This window comes from Anas platyrhynchos, chromosome 2 (assembly GCF_047663525.1).
Source record: "Anas platyrhynchos isolate ZD024472 breed Pekin duck chromosome 2, IASCAAS_PekinDuck_T2T, whole genome shotgun sequence".
In the NCBI taxonomy this organism is placed as follows: domain Eukaryota; kingdom Metazoa; phylum Chordata; class Aves; order Anseriformes; family Anatidae; genus Anas; species Anas platyrhynchos.
Window position 1 is genome coordinate 109,817,321 of NC_092588.1, and position 13,241 is coordinate 109,830,561.

The following is a 13,241-nucleotide window of genomic DNA, read 5'->3' on the forward strand; positions in this document are numbered from 1 at the left end:
ATAGGAGATGAAAGAAGATATAAGTTGCCTTAGGCCTTGTCCATCTTACTGAATGTCATATTGGGGATTAGACTTAATTTGATTCTTTGTGCTAATATTATTTTTTTTAATAAAGTAGCAGTTCAGATTAAAGGATAAATTAATGTATTATTCTATAAGTATTAAATTTGATAACGTGTTCCCTCTGATGGTATCACAGAAATTACTTACGGTGATAAAATATCTCTTGTCTTTGTTCAGTGGAATAAGAATATGCACTAGAAACCACATTCCCAAGGTAAAGGTTTTTCAACTGCTCAAATTGCTTATGATTGAAAGTAAACAAAATAATGCTGCCTCAATTAAGAAGTAACAGAGACTACTTTGGGTGCTGCTATAGAAGTCTTGCTGAATAAGTGAACCAATACAAACCTTTGGATTCAACAACAAAGGCAGTAGCACAAAGAAAGAGAGCAAAAGCATCACAAGAAAATGAACCTTTGTGTTCTAGTCCTGTTGTCTTCTGATAGCTTGCAACTAGGCTTTAGTTTGCAGTAGCTGTTCTAAATGGGCTAACTTATGGATAAAATGTCCTAACCAGGGCCATGTGCACCTGTGGCTCACAAGGTTTGTGCGTGCTCTGTCCATTGATGTATATGCAAGAGGCTTGAAGAAACAGGACTTAATTAGGCAGGTGAAGTGATTTTCCTTTTATCAGAGCAACATGTAGCCTTGACATGTATAAGCAGTTGCCTTCAGGACAGGTGATATGACTTACTGTGGAAATGAGGTGGGAAAAAAATCACTTGTTTAGCCAAGATACATACATAGCTGGTATGGCTACAGCATGGGAATACCCTGCTGCTCCTTGGCTTTGCCCCTGTCCACCTACACTATAAGCATTCCCCTGCTCTTGAGAGGGAGCAAATTTGCCTGAAGATGGCTTTGTAGGCTCTGGAGGAGTGAGCCCTGTTCCAGCTGTGCCTTGTCCTTCCCACAGAGCTATAGGCCTTATTTGCTCAATTTCTTTCTATTCTGCATTTCTGCTGAGGCACCACAGGACACAAAAAAATGCTTAAATGGGAACAACAGAGATGGGAAAATGGAGACTGGCTCACATGTTTATTAACCACCTTTATGTTATTATCCACAGTGCACCCTGAGACTGTAAAAATGTGCCTTGGTGTTTCTGGTTGTTTTTTCTTTCATACTCTAATGAGAACACCTGAATTGATATTTTACAAAGATTTGATGCAAAGTGCACTGAAACCAAGTGCAAAAGACATAGCTGATTTAACCTGTTTTTTTTTACTATGCCCTCAGCGGCAGCTTAAGTAACCTTTTCTGCTCTGATATCACACCTCTGACATAGCTCTCTTCCATGTCCAGACTTGACCACTCTACTCAGTAAACTTTGTTTACATGTGTACATTTGATTTTTAAATGTAACTTTTTCATCAGTAAAAGTGGAAGTAATTTTCATCACAAATAATTCTAAAACTGAGGAATAATATGGAAAGAGCCTCCTGGAGGAGTTGCAGAGCATAATATAAGGCACCTGACAGCTCCAGTGGGGTTACATGAGTCAGTCACAGGGAGAAAGGTTTACTTGCCAAAGATAGGAGGTGCAGGGGTACTCAGAAAAGGAAATATTGATTACACACACACACACACACATGTATATATATTTTTAATAGGTTCTATTATATAATTGAAGCTACAGCTATAGGTTCCTATACTTCTGCCAGACAGGAACAGGTTTCCTACCCCACAACTCCAGGAATCCAAGTGATTTTAAAATCAAATACAATGAAGTGTGACAACAACCTGCAGTAATGTTAATTTTCTGCCAGGTGACTGGTTCTGTGCACCCATGTGCAGAACTGGTGTGGGTGGGAACCTGAAATTCTGATAACTCTTTATATAAAGTTATTTCTGTGTGCTTGTGACTGTGGTGTCTGTGTATGGAGAACAGTACAGGACTGACTAGTGATCTACATAATCTGCAATCCACTATCATCATTTAATTGGATATTTAGTCTTATGATGTAAAATGTATCCTCTTTGTCATATCTAGAAAGCAATTTTGTCAGTGCTTACTTCAAAGGACATTTTCTTCATCAGTTATGTTTATTCAAAAGTGATATATATTCTTGACTTAAAATGATATTTAAAGTTTTTATGATGCTAGAACATTTGTACTGTTTTCTTGATGATAAAACAAGGAAAGTATCTACCTTCACACTCATTTTAGCTTCAGAATTTTTATATTTCTCAGAATTCCTTGTTAGGATAATAACTTGAATTATACCGTAGGATATATAATAGATGTCTATGCAATTTGCAGAAAAAAAAATGTAGGTAGCAAACAATATAGCTAGACAAATTTCGTGACTAAAACAGGTTGAAAAATAATCTGGTGAGCCTACACTGCCTAGAAGATCAACATCAGTAGGTTAATAATTGCTCTGCAGACTCTGATTGCAGTTAGTTATTGACACGACTTCCAAGAATTTCAGTTTTTCACAGCTATTCTTTCATTTTGCGTGATTAAACAAAATGACCTAGACTTTTCATGTGCAGTTTTCTGTGAACATATTTTTAAATGTTTCCCTGAAACTTATAACCTGAATTAGCAGATTTTTTTTATTATTTTTTTTTTTCCTGGAACAGAGCTTTCAATTTTTATTTTTCAATGAAGGTGGGAGAAAATGTCTTACAATAATGTTTTATTATTTGAGTATTTGGGTCAGCTGAAGTACAAACCTCAAGGACAGAGTTATTGATATAATGATATAACATTTTATAGCAAAGATAATTTCTCATAAGTCATTTCAGTGCTTTAAACTGGACTTTTCCATACAGTACATCTTCATGAAATAACCTATCACAAGAATGCTTTTGATATCTGTATCCAAGTGCTTCTGATATTTGTATCAAAATATAAAATCTGATTATTCAAATTTCATAGAGCTCATAAACTTCTGAAACAGCTCTCACATGTGTATCACTTATATAGGTGGGATTACTGGATGAATAATGCAAAATAGACGTTTCTAGAGTTTTCATTGAAGAATATATCAGTATTTAGGGCCTGTCTCTTCTTTGGCTTGAATCTTCTGTGATCACTTACATCTGTGCGAAGTGAGCTTAAGAAGAATTAAATAATAAAAAAATGCTGTGTTGGAATTTAGATGGCTCAGGAAGGCTTGTAATAGGATGAGTGTCTTTACTTTAGGTCACTGATTTAAGTCTCCATTAGCAACAGCCAGAAACCATCAGAACCCAGTGGTAGGTTGGTGACCTATGAAATGAAGTGGTGGCAGGGAACCTCCTGCATCCCCTCGCCCACCTACCTGGACAGGTCCTGACATGGGGGCAGCCTTTCCTTGTGAGCTGTGGAGCCCATGCTCGCCCCTGCCCTCCTTCCTGTGGGGGCAATGGAGGTCAGCATCCAGTTGAGGAAACCCCATGTCTATGCTCATGGGGGTCATTGGCCATCTCCTGCTGCCCTCAGGCACTCTGGTGCATCCGTCTCAGCAGGGACAGAACAGAGTCTGCCGGGGGATGCATCCTGCCAGCAAAACTCCCTGCACACAGTTTAGTTTTATCCATTAATAGGAGATTTTCTTAGAATTACTGTCGTGGTAGCTGATCCTTTAAATCTGCAGAGACAACCAGCTGCAGCCTTTAGGTAGTCATTTCTCCTCTGCCTGGCTTTTATCTAGTAAATATTTACCTCTCATTATGCATATGGTGATTTCTCCAGGCTTTTCCTGTCATCACTGTGGAAGCAGCTTAACATTACCATCTCCCACACTCTTTTTCACTTAAGGGGAAAAAAAAGATTACTGCCCTGTGAATGTATTACTCAGAATATTTATATGCATATAGTTGTAGTATGATATAAAAGAGCTATTGACTGATAAACCCCATACATTACTCAGTGCCTGTGAAGGCAGACTCTGGAAATGTAGTGTGTTTATATGTAATAAATATAGAATTTGTAATTTGACCTTATAGGCAGAGTTTACTGACATTATAGGTCTCTAATCTGATTCCAAACAGTCTCATATTATGGATGACATTTTTCTTTCATGACACTTCTGGCCTTGTGTGAAGCACCAAATTTGCAGAGAATAGGCTTACTGGAGTTTCATTATTTTTAATTTGGCACTTTTTCTTAAAAATAACACTAGGCAGAGGAAAAAATGGGGAAAAGCATGTGGGAGTAAGTTTCAATGTTTCAGGCTGTTGCCTTTGGAATGTGCCATGTGCTTGACCAGGGCTTGACCAGTCAGACATTTGCATGAAGTAATTTGCATGGGAGTTTGCAAGAGTGGGGCCTGAGAAAACATGCTTTTATTTATACAGTAATGACATATGTTTGGGTTTGCATGGTGATGGGCAGTATCGATATTGTTGTAGATTAATTTTTTTCAGTCATTCTACTAACATCTGGATTGAATCCCTACTGCAAAATCACAGGTTTAAGAAAAAAAATAATTCTGTTTTATCAATATTGATCAACATAGCACCTCAACTTTCCTGAGGGGGCTCAAGCAATATTGCATTGTGACTCTGTGTCTATTCTGTTGACTCATTACGTATAGATATAAACTCATTCTGAGAAAACTGTCATTGGTGTTATGAGAAGTTCAGTTAAGCCCAGTAGCTTTATTCAGGTCTGGGACTCATCTAGAGACTGTCATTCAAGAGCAGTCTGTATTTTGATATATTGATATATGCTTATTAAAACAATGGTATGCCTTGGAAAATGTTAGCAGGGTAGGCTTTTTTTTTTTTTTTTTTTTTTTTTTGTGTGTGTGTATAAGCAGTGAAAAAAGCAAAATAAATTGGTAAGACTGCATAGTTATATGTTAATGAATATGGATCTATTACTGAGATAAAGTGTTCTGTATTAGTCAAATGCACAAGTTTTTGAATAAATAATGAACAGAATAGGTATGTAACTTTACAGATTAGGTGTCATCTGCAAAATTTGGGAGCAGTGGCAGTGTTTAGACTGATAATCATATTGACCCAAAGGATCACAAAGACAATTATAGAGGTTATAGGCAGAGGAACAAAGAACAGTAATAGAGGTCACAGGAAAATGGAAGACCAGACAGTCAGTTTATCTCATGTCTATATTTACTAGGCTGGTTTTACTGGAGCTGCCACAATATTTTTGAGCTTGGGGTGACCTTGACACTTTGTGCAAAAACAAATTGTTCCATTGTCTTTCACCATGGCAGGTATTTTTGTCATACTTATTTCCATAGGAAAAGGGTCAAACTCATAAGATTTAGAGATGTGGAACACTGATACTCACACGCCAAAGTCAAAGTGGCAGGACTGGGCTGGCTTGTTATACCTCTGACCAGGAGGATGTATCATTATTCAGTAGAAAAACCCTGTTGTGTTGGTGTGAGCTGAGTTTGCAAAGCAGCCCTGTGGTGGCTCTGGCAGACTGGTGCTTGGAGAAGGCTTTCCGCACTTGCAGGATAGCAGGGAAGAATAGATTCTGGCAGGATAGCAGAATCTGTTATCCATCTTCTATCCATTTTCTGCCTTTTCCCAGCCTGCACCCTTGTCCTTTCATTCACCCTGCACTCTCCAGCTCTCCCAGAAGAATTGCCCCCTTGAGGTGCTCCAGTCCTTGCTGGACTTGAGGGGGATGTCCAGGGTCAGGGGGAGCTTTGTTCTCTCTGTTCTTCTCCTACGCATTCCTGCATGCAGGGGAAGTGTGCACTCTATTGCAGACTTTTTTTTACTTTTTTTTTTTTTTTTTTTTTTTTTTTTTTAGGGCTACAGACTGTAACCACACCCAGGCCACATGAAGCATGTTTTTGGAGGACTGCTTATGTCTGCGGAGATGGGGAAGTCCCAAATTAGATTTTCGGCCAACCACTAAAACCCTATAGATTACTATTCATCTATCTGTCTGTCTGGTCATATTAATAAAGCACTAACATATGTTATTAAGCTACAAACTGGTATTTGATATGATAACAAAGCCCTCTTAAACTAGTCCAAGATTGTAAGTAGGACTAAAATTCTTTTCCTGGTGTTGTAGTGTACATTTTCTGTATGTATCAAGACAAGGCTTTTACTGTCTGACTTTCGTGACTATTCAGCTGGTTGCTCAGATTTATAAACCTAAGAGATCATGTTGAGTAAGACTCTAGTCCAGTGCATTTGCTAGTACTGTGGGGGCGATTTCTCAAGAGAAGCTATTAATTAGAAGGGCTGATGTTTTCATCAGCCAGAAAGGATAAAATAATCAATTAAATCAGTTTAAAACCAACTTGAATTAACTTGAATATTGTTTGAAGGTGAGAATGATGGATATTAAGAACAATATATTCAGAACATTGATCTTAAATATTCAGAACTGCCATTTTTTCTAACAATTTTTAAGGTGTATATATATTAGTCCAGATGCGGTATCTCATTGTTATAGCTATGTTTAAACTTAATGTCTCAGATTAAAATTTTCAGGAAGTAAGAAGCCCAAGATAATGTTTTAAAACTTTAAGGAGGAAGAAAATAAGGCTGAAACCAGAACTCTCCAAATTTAATCTTATTTTGACTATGACAGTCTTCTATTTGAGTAGTACTTGTAATTGTTTAAGTAGTAAGTGGGAACACAAATATAGAAAAATAATCATTTTGTCCTTGTCCATTAAGAGTAACATAAGGTAGGCCTACCTATTTGTTCAACTTGCAATGGATCTTGTGTTCTTCACATTAATTCTTTGGGAGGAATATCAACTGCATTAGCAAACATCACATAAGGTCATATTGCTGAATCAAACCCTTATTTGAATGTTTGGGGATTATTTACTTTATAGGAATTCTTGGGTTTCTGCAATAGCTAATGTAGGCAAAAACTGTTAAAATGGTACAAGGTGTGCCACTGCCAAAAAAAAAAAATGAAGGGAGAAATTGGATTAAAAATAAAAAGAAGAAATAAAGGAATGTTCTGGATTACATATGTGTATATATATATATATATACATATGTATATATAAAGGTTATATTAGCAGAGTCTCTGAGCTAAGACTTCCCTTAGCTTGATCAAGATGGACCCTGGAAAAGATCAGAGTAGATTTCACTACCTTGTCTCTGGCTTAGGGAAAACAGAATGAAAATATAGATGGTTGAGAATTAATTACAAATTCTAATCTCTCTCTCTTTTTTTTTTTTTTTTTTTTTTTAAGAGTATGGATGTTGTGAACAAACTTTAGGTGATTCAGAAGAGCATAGTGTTGGAAAGCTCATGTTTTTCTAACCCTCTTGGAATAATACTCTTTTTTTAAGCAAATGTTTCCAACATATGCATTTCCAAAACAAACATCCTATGAATTTGCTGAGTATGTGTCTCCAGATGAGAATATATATCCGTGCCAAAACAATTCTTTCATTTTCAGGCATGTCTGTCTTGGTCTTTACATTTACAGGAGCAGATTGACCTAATGATTTGATTAATGCTTTTAAAAAAGTGACTAATCGTGGAATCAGTGTCTGCATATAGAAGAATAAAACAGAAGGGGAAACACAAAACTGCTAGGACAGCAAAACACAAAAGGTTCTTTGAAACATCTGGTAAGACTACCTTTTGTCCATCTTCTGTTCCATTGTTCATATCCACGGCAACTTTCAAAATTCAAATTTCACTCATAATTGAGTGAAAATGTTCAGATGTTTTTGAAGGATGAGTAGGGGGATAGGGTTAAACAACACTAAATAACTTTTTAATGCATTTTTTTTCCTCACAGTAACAGGAAAAAAAATGTAGCTGATGTATGCTAACTTTTCTGAGAGTTCCCTCCTGAAATTTGTCATCTCCTCTGTGGTGTCTACTAAAACAGAAGTAACTGAAACCTCCTCCTGGAGCACTCTGTGGTAGTGGTTGAATAGATCTTGCTCAGCCTGGATTCTTCTACACAGCCAGGAACAAAAATCAGAAGGGAATTACATTGGTCTTCAAAGCCCGGGTCTTGAAAAATGCAGGTAACTGAACACTGGCAGTTTAGTCTGGAGAAGTCTGCAGGTGAGATGCTTTTGGACTCCTCACATTTCCAGCAAAATGGAACATACAAAGGAAGTCAAAAAGCCACATGTAGGACTGGTAACTAGAGTGGGACAAGAAAGGTACCATCAGTGACTTTCTGCTGCAGTGTGCTCTCCTTTGCATTGATCTGGACAGTAGGTGCTTACAGCATCTGTATGAAATCTGGGGTTTGGAGGAGTCAGTCTTCACACCACTGCTGTGGCACTGATGCATGCTTCAAAATGACCATTAGCATGGCAACCAAACATTAAATGCCTGTCACAGCCCAAAAGACCACTCTGCTGGTGAATGTCTGGCAATTATGTATTTTCTTGGTAAATGTAATGGAACCTAAACAACTTAATGTAAGTAATCCCTCAAAGAGATTAAAACAATCCTGTAAGTGTATTATCTCTGCAGGAAGGCATCCTGTTCTGTGCAGCCAGTTTTGCTTTCAAGCACCCATTTATAAAATTAGCTCTACACTAATTTAATGTGGTGGTGAGGCATAAAAACAATAATAATAATAAAAAAAGTAACTAGAAGTTAAAGCCAATCAAATTTTGATTTAAAGCATAGCACAACTTTTGTTGTAGTTCTTTTGTTAAAGGTTGTAGCTGACCCACTTCTTAAGGGAAGTGCTTGACTATATAATATCACTTAACATTGTAGCAGAATGGGAAATCTTTCTGCAAGTTAGGCTTCAGAAGACTATGGCCTACTAGGATAAATACAGGTGAAACTGGATTCATTCTCAGTCCAGTTATATAAAAGGTCAAGATAGACAGTTTAATGACCCTTTCTGATCTTAAAAATCATGAATGTATGTCCAGTGAGTGAATTCCACTGAAGCTTTCTCCTCCAGGAGGGTTGGGAAGCAGAATGGGAAGTCATACAGAGAGAAAGGTCATATATCTGAGACTGAAAGAATGTGGTTGAGCAGTGGGGGAATCAAGGATATAAAAACTAAGCATTAGGTAGTTTAGGCCACTTGTCTCCATTAGTTGGGATCAGGAAAGACTAGATCACTACCCTCTGGAAATGTTTGAATGTTGGCATGCTATGGGCAACTTCCTCACCATTGTGACTTCAAAGCAGACACCAGCATGTGGAGCTCTCAGTAGATCTGAACTTGGCCACAGCTGTAGCGAAACTTGCATACAAAGACAAAAGAAGAGTTAAAGATGAAAAAATGATATGTAACAATCATTATTTTTACCCTTAGTTCTCCTTGAGTTTAAACCTGTGTCAGGGTCAGGTTTTCCATTGTTTAAAAAGGGCAAATGTCAGGCAAAATGTAGTGTTGTAATCTATGTCATTCTGTTTGCCTTTTTTTTTTCATATTGGCACAACATTGGTAATTGATCCCCATAATTTCCCGAACATTCCAAGACTTATTAAACTGAACATTACTGTGACATAAATCTCCTCACCCAGATATTTTCTAATGCAAGGCATCTGGGGCTAAGGATTTAATGTTTATTAGAACTAGGTGCTTCTTAAAAGTTCTCCAGTTGCTAGCAGACCAAAGAGTAGGTCATATTCCAAACAGAACATTTGTCTTTCTGTTTACAGAATACAGATATCAATAGTAGTACATTTTGTCTAATAATTGAAAATGTTAATGTTTCTACTAACAAGCCCATGAGCATTGTTAGGAGACAGATGTTTTATTCCTCACTTACTGTAAAATTATTTGAAATCCATCCATTCCAGATGTGGATTTTTCTGTATTTTTTTCCCCATAATTTTCTACACTCTAGAATTTCTATTTCACATTTATTATCATTAGTTTCTCCCTTTTCCTTGCTTCTTATGTATTGCTTTTTAATATTTAATGTTTGCCTTTACCTAGCCAATGAACCACAAAGGGGTTTTAACCATTTTATTGTCTTGACTGCAGATGGCCAGTTTTCCACCAAATAAATTCTGTAAAAAACAATGTTTTGTTGAAAAAAACTTTTTTTTTTTTTTTTTAATTTATTTTTTTCCCTCATCCTTGCTCAATTAGCTCTTTAGCTACATGTCAGCTGTGACTATATTCTGTTTGTGCATATTGAATGCAATCAAGTCATGATTATGGGACCCTAGGCAACCAGTGGCTTCTGGTCCAATGATTAGTTAATCTTTATCCCCCATAATGATGTAAAAAGGTAGAGACATATCCTGTTTAAATACAGTTTGTACTAGAAAATTGCAATATGTGATTTATTTCTTTGGAATGAAACTTTTGCCCTAAAACTTCCAATGGCAAGAGAAATCAGCTTGCAATTGTTGTCACACATTCTCAGCAAGTGGTACCTTTACACAAGATGTCTTGGATAAAAAGACAAAATCACAATCCCATGAAAACAGGAGTTGCTTCTGCAATTCATGCTTTTCCAGAAAATGCTGCTCAGTGTAGTCCCTTTTAAGGTGTTTGCTGGTTACGCAACAATCCAGCTGTCCACTGGATTTGGAGTGATCTAAGAAAGAGACCCAGCAATATGCATAGGCAGAACTGGTCTTCAACATATTGTCTGGAGATCAATGATCATTACTGAAAGTGCGCATGTGAAAAACAGAGAAAATAAGAATGGAAGTAATGGAAGGGCTACAGTGAAATCAATAATCCTCTTCCACCCATAAAACCAAAGGATTAAAAATTAAACAAACAAACAAAAACTAATGTGTGGACCTGAAACAAGCAAACAAACCACCACCACCAAGAACAAAAATGAATAAAAGAAGAATGGAATTTAGTATAGGTGGAGAGAATGAAAATCTAGGATTGGTGACAGTCAGAAATGGAGGGAAAGTTGAAACGGTCTGTAGAAAATAATTTAGGAGGAAGTTATAAAAGCATTGTGATAGTCGCACCAGAAGTATGGTGCTGAATAGAAAAGTAAGTTGGAATTGTAATGGAGAATGGATGCCATTCTTTCACCCATGTGGCAAGCATGCTATATGCCTGGTGTTACCCCGTGTTACATGCTATCATTTCAGGTACATCAGCAAGCTAGAAGGAAAAGCAACAGCAAAGTGCATTGCTGCAGAACACGGGAAGATAGAGGAGAACAGCACACATGGTACATTGATTGCATGCAGCCTGGGGCAGCATCAGCTGGTCCCTGGGTGGGTATGAAGGAAACTGCCCACTGCAAGGATGGCCTGAGTGAAACTGGGCTGGGAAGTTGGGCAAGGAGAAAGAAGCTGGGGGCAGTTTCTCTGGGGCAGGAAGATAAAAGATTTGATCCCGGGAGGGGAGTTATAAAGCATTATGAAGAACAAGGCTTTGAGGTTGACTGTATTGGGTAGGAGTGAAGGGTTTGAATGAAAACTGAAAAAATAGGGAGAAAAGGAGCTGGAAGAAGGACTAGGTGGGTTGCTAGCACAAGATTAGAATAAACTGAAGGGAGAGGAAGGGATGCAGATGAGCAAGGGGAGTAGGAGGTGTCAACAGGATAAATAGTTTTGCCTCGCTGTGCCCTTCCCATCCTGTTTTTCCCTCCTCTAAAGAACACATCTCAAGATCATCCTCTGTTTTCTAACTTTGACAAACCAAGCTCTGCCGTGGCGGGTGTGTGCTGCCGTTAATTACCAATTCCCGGGCACTTCCTCAAGCTTTCTTTTGTTTTTAAGAAAAAAGAAAAAAAAAAAAAAAAAAGCGAGCTGTCCGTGGGGCACCTTTCAGGCCTGGCCAGCCTGGTCTGAGGGATGGGGGCTAAGGGCGAGGGGCGTATGGGGGGCGCATGGGGGGTACATCCAGCCCGTGCGCCAGACAAAGGGCGCCCTCCCCCCCCCCCCCAGCAGCACGGCCTTGTGCCCTGGCCCGGGGGCGAGGAGGAGGAGGAGGAGGAAGGTGGCTGGCAACCTCCCCCCGACGTGAGGTGCCTTGCCTCTCCGCACCGCGCTGCTTTTGTCTCGCCCCGCCTCGCCAAACTTTCGGGGGGACCCCGACGGCTGCCGGCGGGGTGGTCCCGTGGGGGAGGCGCCGTGGGGGCGGCCGGGGGGCAGGTGAAGGGCCGCGGGCAGCCCCTCCATCCCCTCCGGGCTCTTTGGGACGGATGCGGTCGGCCCCGGCTCTGCGCAACAGGTAGGGATGCCAGGGGCTGGCCGCGGCGGCGGTGGCACGGAGCCGCCGACGGGAGGTATTTTTTTATTTGTTTGTTTGTTTGTTTTTTTTTTGGTGTGTTACGATCTCGGGAAAAGTACAAAGGAGAGGGAGGAGGAGAAGCAACAGTCTTCCCAAATTCCCCTTTAGTTGTTTATTTATGTACTTCCCGTGTCCATGCAGAAAGGGTTCGTTTCGCAACTCCGGAGGTTTTCTTTCTCCTTTTTTTCTTTCTTTCCTTTTTTAAAAAAAACTTATTTTCCTTTACGTCCTGCGTTGCCCGTCTCATTCCGGGAGATCAAACTGACCGAAACCAGCTACCCAGCGCCTCGTCCTCACTGACAGTCGGGGGAATCCAAACAAAGAGGTGCATCTACCGGAAATAATGATTTGAGAGATGTTTCTCCCCCTTCCCACCCCCTACCCCCCCCCACCCCCCCTCCCGCCTCGAATTAGTACTATTATTTATTTATTTATTTTTCTTTCGGGGAGGTTCGGTTGGAGGGAAGTTTTGCGCCGCAGACGGGGCCGGGGCTGCTGCGGGCTGGATGGGGAGGGCGGCACGTTGCGGGGGGGCGCGGGCAGTGCGGGACCCCGCCGGGGGTGGGGGGGGGTGGGGGGACCGGGCGGGGACCTGCCGCCGCTGCCGGCTCTTTGTCTGCTCGGGCAACTTGAACAAAAGGCGAAACTCGGATGAACTCTCTCCATCTCGCCCTCTCCTCGCCCGGGTTATCTCAGCTGCGGCAACTTTAAGCCGGCGAGATTGCCCCAACTTTCCCGCAGCTCCCTAACAGCGGGCAGCCCCCCTTTCAGGCTCCTCGGGCAGCACTTCGAGGACAGGCGAAGGTAGGTTTTGTCTCGGGGCTCATTGTTCTCTCCGTGCTCCCTCATCCCCCTCCACCCGCAAGCCGCGCTCCGGCTGGGGCGTGCGAGGAGCGGGGCTGCGGCCGGGGGGCTCTTTGTGCCTCGGGGCACTCGCAGGTACAGCTCGGGGGGTTCCAACCTTGTCCCCCCCTCCGGTCCCCGCAGGCGCTCCTGTCTTCTTTTAATACTTTTTTTGAATTTCTTTCTGGGCTGGGGGGCGTTTTGGAAGAGCTGGTGGAAAGGAAA